Raw genomic sequence first — 9,023 nt, forward strand, 5'->3', positions numbered from 1 at the left:
TACTTTGGAAATGGATTTAACAGTTTCTTATAAGATTGCATACACACTTCATGTCCCGTCAATCCCACTCCTGTTTACGCAAGAGAAATGAAGCCGTATGTTCACACGAAAGCCTGTGCGTGAATGTTTATAGAGGCTTTACTCATAACTGCCAAGTGTGGTTCGGCTGTGAGTGGGAGAACAGCCTGTGCCCTGGCCACACGATGGAATGCCACGAGCAATGGAAACGAAGGAAGTGCCCACAGGGGATACGGGCAACGATGGGGGTGAATTGCAAATGCTATCATCCTAACTGAAAGAAGCCAGACTCGAGGAGCTATATACTGTGTGATCCCACTTCCAGGACATTCTGGAAAGGGCAAAATGATAGGAACAGAAAACAGATTAGGGGCTGCAAGGGACCGGGGGTGGCGGTGGGGAGGGGGACAGTCAGCTACAAAGGGGCACTGTTCCGTATCTAGATTATTGGTGGTTCCATGACTGTAATCATGGTTGAAACTCAGAACTGCATATCAAAAAGAGTGAATTTTACCTTATGTCAGTGAACATTTTAAAGTGAGTGGAAAGCCTAGACATGAAAGCCCACATATTGTCTGATTCTATTTATATGAAAAGTTTAGAATAGGCAAGTTTATAGAGGCAGGAAGTAATTTGGTGGTTGCCAGGGGCTGGGGCGAGGGAGGAATGGGAAGTGACTGCAAATGGACAGGGGATTTCTCCTCGGGGTGAGAAAAATGTTCTGGAATCAGATACTGCTGATAGGTGTAGAACCTTGTGGATACACAAAAAACACTGAATTGTACATTTGTTTGGAATTGTACGTTTTTAAATGCTGGAGTTTTATGCTCTGCGAATTGTATCTCAATTTGGAAAAGTGAATTTTTAAAAACCTTTCTCAGCCAGGTTCTTCATCTATAAAATTAGTATTCCTAGTTGACAGGTTGTTGTGTGGAATGGGTTTCATGTTCCCCAAGAGCCACACATCCGGGTTCCACAGCAGCGTTCCCTGGATGCTCACAGCCATGCCTTCCAGGATTCCCATTCTGGAGGAACCCTTCTGTGTGGTTCTAGGAAAACCAGTTCACTTCACTGAGCCCCACATTTCCCATTTGTGCAATGAAAAGAGCTGGATTGGAGGAACTCTCAGAACCCCCCCCCACCCCGAATCTGGCGAGGACCTCTACAGCACTCCTTGTTTGAGGAAACCCCTGAGAGCAAGAATTTGTGTCTGTGTGGTTCTCGACATTTCTCAAAGCACCTTCAAGGAACTTACCTCATTTGGGACCTCACCTAGCATCTCAGGTATTCCATCGCCACGACAGTCAAGCTGCAAAGAACGAGCGATGCGCCAGCAGGAAGCAGAGGCTTGGTGCTCGGCCAGGAGCGAACACAGACTTGGGCACAGGGGCCTGGTCCCGAGTGGCTGCAGAAGCTTCCACCTGCTCATGCTGTTAGGAGCGACTTCCCCAAGGTCAGGGCCAGGTGCCAGGCCCTCACCCGCCCCCCGCCCAAGCCAGTGCCCCGGGAGACGATGGCAGAGCTGTCGGGGCACTCAGTGGGCTGGTCACCGATGCCCCAGTCAGGAGCCCCTCCCCCAGGAGCCTCAGGTTTCTAGGGGCCACAGAAACCCACTCTGGCGCAGGTCGGTGTTGATGTAAATCCTTCCAAGCTGCTTCTTAAATCTGCTCTCAGTTTTGAGAGGGTTCTTGGTTTCATTGGCTAGAAGTTAAACAGGACAGTGTCTCCCAGCATTTTGGGGTCCACAGGCGGGTAAGATGCCCTTTTCCCTTTCTTCAGCGTGTATAGAGAGGAGCCCTAGGGCAGCCTCTCTTTTCCTCTCTCTCTCTCTCTCTCTCTCTCTCTCTTTCTCTCTCTCTCTCTGTGTCTGTCTCTCTCTGTGTCTCTGTCTGCATCCCTGTCTCCCTGTCTGTCTGTCTGTCTGTCTCTCATGTGCACACACACATTCATAGACCTCTCTGGAAGGTGGGTGGGATTGTGACAAGGGTTCCACAGCTCTGGTAGTGGATAGTGGGGACTGTGTGGACCTATAATGAAGGGTGACAAGGAGAGAGAAGGGCACATCGTGTTCTGATGAGATCTCACCCTGGCCTGGGCTCATCAGGCCCACTTTTGTACCTTCAAGGGAGTAGAGGTGTTGCCTCCCCAGACTTACCCCCAAGATTGCGCTCTCTGGTAATTGGGTGCCGTCGCCCTCCCCAGTGGCTCTGGGCTGATGAACCTAAGGGAGGGGAAGGCAGTGCTGTGGATACAGGGCCCGCCTGTAGGTAACCAGGTGGGGCTGGAGGCCTGCATGGGGCCCTGGGGATCTGCCAAGAAGCCCAAGTCTCCAGCAGGAAAACCTGGGCAGCCCTCACATCCACCCTGAGGACTGAGCTGTGGTCTAAGCTGGAGTCCTTGGGGGAGGGGGTGGAAATAGGAGAACCGGTCATTCCCCTCATGCAGTCCCCTGAGTGTTGCAGGGGAGTGAGTGGATGGGGCAGGAGAGAATACAGTGTGGGAACCCACAGGTCTCAAGGCCTGGGAGCAGGGTGGAGAGGTAACACTCCCAGATGTGCCCTTGGACAGATTAGGCAAGTGGGAGGCAATGGTTGTGGGGGAGAGGGAGACTGGAGGGGAGGAGGTGCGCCTGGGACCACCACTCTGCGGGACTGTCCTTCCTCCCTGCTAACGGCCAGGCCTTCGCCCCCAAAGCAGAAGCCCCCATTCACCACTCTCCCCCCTGCCCTCCATCCTGCCTGCCCTCTGTGACCTGGCAGGAGGCAGGAGGAGAGTTCTTTCAGAACTTAGGGCTCAATTGCCCTGCTGACCTGGATGGGCACACCCTCCCCTTCCTGCCTCCTGGCACCCCGGGAACTGAAAGTACACACTAGTAGCCACTCAGGCCAGCCAGTGCAGTGACCAGAGTGGGGGGCCTGCCCTGGTGCCCTGGGCCCACAGTGGCACCACCATCGCCCTGCGTCCCTCTGCTTTCCAGCCTTGGGCCAGAGGCAGGAGTGGGTTGGGGTGAAGGCCAGGGTTTGTTGTGGCTGTGATAATGTCAGGGCCTCCCAGGCAAGAGAAAAGTGTGCTTAGCACATTGCTTACATTTTTCTTATGAAGCAGGGCTGAGAAATGCTTGGAAATAAAAATGAGAGAGGGTGGGCAGACTGTCCTCAAAGACAGGCTCTTGTGCCACCTGCGCCCTTGGGGGATGAAGGGAAGGGCCTCTCGGTGGGCATCCAGGCCAGAGGATGCTGAGGGGCACAAGGAGTTGCTGTGGTCTTGTCATAGATCTTTCCTGGACCAGTGACCTCCACCCACCACCCCTCTCCACCCTCACCCTTGCACCAACCCTGCCTGACGCCAACCTCATCCTCACTAGAGATGCAAAAGCATGTACTATCTGGGGGTTGTCAGGTTACGTAAGCCCTGGAGGCAAAGGCCGGGACAAGGAAGGGTGTGGGAGAAGAGTCATGAGGCTGGCACCCGGGTCCTCTTCCTCCCATCAACCCCCATTGCTTGGATATAACTGGCTGGCTGGCAGGGGTGAGAGTGAGACCCAATTTGGGGCTCCACCCCCAGCAGCACCTCCAAACGCTAATCTCCATGGGCTGCTCTTTCTCACCTGAACTTACTCAGGTCCTCAGCATCTGGGGCACAGATGAGTGACTCCTTGCCTCTGAGGAGCCTGCGGGCAGCCCCTGGCAATCCACCGGGGAACTTTCCCCAAATCCCAGGCTCCGCCTCCTGTCCTCCAACCTAAAGCACATTTCCACCCTGTTCAGACCCTGTTTCTCCATGCTGTGCCTCTGGTCCCTTCTCCCCTAAATGGAAGCTGGAGAGGAGAAAGGCACCAGCCCGCCAGGACAGCCTCTGCCCTCATGGCACCTTTGCCCTATGTCTCCTCTGATGGTCGAAGTGGGAAACTCCTAGTTCTCCGTTTCCCTCCACCAGGTGAGATTGCCCACCCATTTCACCTGCTCTGACAACCCTGAGAACCTAGCAGCCTCCTTCTTCCCCCACCGTCCTGTGCCTATCAGCTCCTTCACGCACGGTGGCCTGGTGACCACACCACAGCCGGCCAGAAGCTGTTCCCCTTCTATTGATCGGCTGACTTCTCTTCGCTCGGTTAGTCTGTGGACTGACGAGTGATTCTGTGTGTTGTGCTCTGTAGAATGTGGCTCTATCCCTACCAGTCCCCTTCTCTTATTTGATAAATGTGTGAGTGTGTGTGTTTAGGTTTCTATAGGGTGTCCTTTCAAGTAAAGAGGCAGTGATGTTCCAGAAGACCAGCGGGATTCAGGACAGAACAAAGCTTTGGTTTGGGTGATGTTCCCGAAAATTCCATTTGGCTGCTGGTAGAAGACACATCAGTACCAGGTGGGACCCCGGCCCAGGTGAGCTGGATTACCGTGGGGAAAGCCCAGGGCCTGGGACAGGTGGACTGGCTTCTCCCCCCAGCTCAGGGGACATCACAGGATCTTCTCTTAAGCTTTCTGTGTTTTGCTTTCCTCGTGTGTCGCACGGACTTACCACCACCTGCCTGACCCAGTCCTCAGACTGTGGAGTAGAGATAATGCTCCCTCCAGGCCGGCCTGCTCACTGCCCCGGCAGCCTCCCAGCTCACTCCACCGCAACAATTTTGCCCATGCTGTATTCCAACTTGGAATGTCCCCTCCAGGGGACCCTCTTTTCCTAAATCCTAACTTCAAAAACCCAGGCCAGTCCTTTTCCCCTCTGTGAACTCTTCTCCAATTACCCCAGCTGATAGTGTTGGGTCTCTTCTCCCATCTTCTGTAACACTCGTGGTTGGCATTACCAATGAGCATGTCATTGCTTTATATCGGGGATTCTCAACCTCAGCGCTATTGACGCTTTGAGCTGGATAATTATTTGTTGTGAAGGATTATCCTGTTCATTATAGGATTCATTCAGCAGCATCGCTGGCCCCTTCCCAATAGATGCCAGCAGCACCCCTCCAGATGTGACAACCAAAAATGCCTTGGGACATCGCTAAATGAACCCCGGGGGGCAAAATCACCCTCCCGGTTGAGAGCCATGACCTTATGTTGCTATTTAGCTTTTAATATTTCATTTTCCCAGCTAGGTTCCTTTGTATGCCCTCGTGTCCCTGGCGCACTCTTCGGCATGTCGTGTTTTCCATAGTTATCTGTGGAACAAATCAAACATGCTTTTTCAAACGCAAGAAGTGTAAGGACAAGTGATTATTATAGCTTCCTTTAGGCCTAAGTACACTTTTATGGGGTAGAGACATTCATATTTGCTCCTAAAACGTCAGTCCACTCTCTTCCCACAATCTGATCTTGAGGAACAATGGTTAGCAAGGAACTTTGTAATGTCTAGTACAGAAATTTTACAAGTGGGACCCATACCAAAAATATTTCCAAGCTAAACTCTACTTCTTTCTTTTTTTTAAATTTAATTCAATTTAATTTTTGAGAGAGAGAGAGCATGAGCAGGAGGAGGGGCAGAAGGAGAAGCAGGCTCCCAACTGAGGGGGGAGCCCGACGCGGGGCTCGAGCCCAGGACCCCGGGATCATGATCTGAGCTGAAGGCAGATGCTTAACTGACTGAGCCACCCCGTGCCAGTGCGGTGCCGTAAACTCTGCTTGTTTCAAGCAAAACTTCCTCAGATCAAAATCTGAATCACAAAAGAATCGAACCATCCTTTGAAGTTCACTGCAAGGGGCCGTACCTTGTATTAGATTCTCTGCTGATGGTGTTGGCTTCCGGTGGGAGAGGAGAGCAGATGAGAGTTACTACGACTTTAAGGGCTCAAGTGTTGGAGGAAACAACCCCCAGGTCTTACGGGGCTCCAGCAAATACCACTTTTTGCCTGTGGACAAACTGCTTCTCCCACCTGAGCCTCAGTTTCCTTGCCTGAGAAATAGACAAATAATGGGAAGCGGGATTGCTGAGAAAAGTATAGGCCTATCCTAGTGTCTGATGCATATGGTCTTCTCTCATTCAAGGGCAAGAGCTGTATCCAATTCCTCTGTGTACCCCTCTGACACCTAAGCACAGCGCCTCGCCATTAGTAGCACGCCACACTTCTTTTTTTTTCCTGATAGCAATACTCCATACATTTTTGATGAATGGACTGTGCACCTGACTTTAGGAAGTCTGGGAGATGAGGGAGGACAGACTGACGAGCACCTGGACTCACCACCACCCCTCAATCTTATAGCCCCATGTTAGTTGTGTCCTAATCCTAGACGTGTATTTGACCCATATACTTTGTTTCAAGATGGAAAGGGCTTTCTACAAGATCTAATCCAATACTCTCACTTCTCAGATGAGGAAACAGTCCCAGAAAGAATATATAGCTCTTTCATGTACAAACAACTAAACAGTCCATTGTCCTGCTGGCTTAGGAAGATTAAGTAGCTTTGCTTTAGTTACGGCTTCTTCAAATAGTTCCTCTTGACCAGCGTTTCTCAACATCGGCCCTGTTGACCTTGGGATTGACTAACTCTTTGTTGTGAAGGGCTGTCCTGTGCACTTGACGATGTGTAATGGCACTCTGGCCTCTACCCACTAGATACCAGTAATACACCCTCTTCTCCCTTTGTCATAACAATCAAAAATGTCCCTACACATTGCCAAACATCCCCGTGAGAACCACTGGCCTAGACATTACTGTAGGTAAAATCCCTTCATACGAAATGCTGAGGCCCTCGGGTTATCCCATCAAAATGTGATTGTTTTAATGAATAGTTTGCCAGCAAATCTCATTTGTAACCAGCAAGCTCTGGAGAAAAGACAGAACCACTCTGTACTGAGCGCCAGGTCTCAATCACTGCTCAGGGCCTCTTATTCTATATACATGTGTCATTTATTTATCATACTGCCTACTTCCAGTGGACTTTGAAAAGTCCTTCTCTGAACAACTCGTTATGTTCTTTTTTTTTTTTTAAGATTTTATTTATTTATTCGACAGAGATAGAGACAGCCAGCGAGAGAGGGAACACAAGCAGGGGGAGTGGGAGAGGAAGAAGCAGGCTCATAGCCGAGGAGCCTGATGGGGGCTCGATCCCATAACGCCGGGATCACGCCCTGAGCCGAAGGCAGACGCTTAACCGCTGTGCCACCCAGGCGCCCCAACTCGTTATGTTCTGAGTGCTGCCCGGGAGTCTGGCTGTGGAGAAGGGTCTCCTCGCTGTCGGAGCCCCTCTCACACTATACTCTCCCTGCCTGTCTGTCTGCCTGCCCCAGTGGCCTGTAAGGGCCACAGCTGCAGAGACAATGACCATGTAATTGGCACATGGGACGTGCCCAATAAACATTTCTTGAAGGAATATGCAATAGAAATCATTATATGTTGTATTTCGTTGTGAGTCAAAAGCACAGAACTTAGCTACACTTGCTTAGTTTACGACAACCATAGCTTCTGTTTATTAAGAAGCTACCACAAGGGAGCCTGGGTGGCTCAGTTGGTTAAGAGTCTAACTATGACTTACCCAGGGCATGATCTCAGGAACCTGGGATCAAACCTCACTTTGGGCTCCCTGCTCCGTGGGGAGTCTGCTTTTCCCTTTCCCTCTGCCCCTCCCCTTTTCCCCTCCCTATGCCCCTCCCCCTGCTCAGGCACCCACGTGCCCACGCTCTCTCTCAAATAAATAAATAAAATCTTAAAAAAAAAAAAAAAGAACCTACCACAAGCCAGGAACTTTATATGTCTTTTCTCACTAATAGCAAATCAATGTTAAAAGATAGATACTATTAACCCCATTTGAAAGATGAGAAAATTGAGGCTCAGAGAGTTTATGACTTGAGTGATTATATAGTAAGAAGTCCATTTCTGGACCTAGGCTCAGTGAAGAGCCAGTCCTAGCCCACTCTGATATATTACTGCTCCTGTCTACAGTCATAAACCTTTGTGTTAACTCTTTCTGCGAAAAGAATGATTAGTTCCTGATTAGGGACCAGAAAAATGACTGTATAGTTTTGTATGGTTAAGATCAGTCGACCCTTGCCTCTCTGAGAGATCTGCAGGGCCATGGAAATAATCTTGTTATACAAAATTGGCTTAGTCCCTTTGGGCTGCTATAACAAAAATACCATAGACTAGGTGGCTTAAACAACAGTTTATTTCTCGCGGTCTGGAGGCCGGGAAGTCCAAGATCAAGGCACTGGCAGATTTGATGTCTGGTGAGAACTTTTTTCCTGGTTCATAGATGCTGTGTCCTTTCATGGCAGAAGTCATTAGGGCGCTCTCTGAGGTCTCTTTTATAAGGCACTGATCCCGTGACCTAATCACCTCCCAAAGGTCCCACCTCCAAATACCATCACAATGAGGATTAGGTTTCAATATATGACTTTTGAGGGGACACGAACACTCAGTCAATAGCAAAAATATTGTCTATAAGGGCATTCATGGTAACAAGATTTCATGTGTGGCCAAGAGTCAGGGAAACTCTTTTAATCCTAGACCTGGGGAATGGGCGTGTACATGTATAGGAAAAGCTACCAGACAGGATAAAATGCAAGATCCTACCACTGCATAAATTCCATTTCCTTTGTGAAATGGTTGCTGAAAAGTCTGACCCGTAACTCTGCCTTCTCGAAATACATCTTAACACCCCCATTCAGTGTTTACCATTTGCTCCCTCAGATTGTCAGATTTTTTTTTAAGTATACAGTGTAAGAACTGTCAAGTGTTTATTTTCTATCTACTCTGTCTCCTCAAAGAAATTGCCTGAAGGCTAGGACTCTTGTCTTTGCCATCTTTGCTAGGTGCTCGATCGTTGTTGACAAGAAGAACAGTGGTGAAATAGGAAAAGTTATGCCTTCCAGCCAGTAAATGAGCAAGTCTGAGCACCTGTGTGCTCAGCCCCACTACCTGGTTATGGGGCACCCCAAGAGGGCAGACAAGGCCCCTTTTCTTAAGGAGCCTGCAGCTTTATCTGTTCCTTCCTCAGCTAGTGGCAGTTAAAAGCTGAGGAGACCTATTTTCCTCCAGTCTAAGGGAGTCTATTGAATAGGTAAAGGAGGCAGTAGAC

This window comes from Ursus americanus, chromosome 3, assembly GCF_024610735.1.
Source record: "Ursus americanus isolate L20-20 chromosome 3, mUrsAme1.1.p, whole genome shotgun sequence".
NCBI classification, from domain to species: domain Eukaryota; kingdom Metazoa; phylum Chordata; class Mammalia; order Carnivora; family Ursidae; genus Ursus; species Ursus americanus.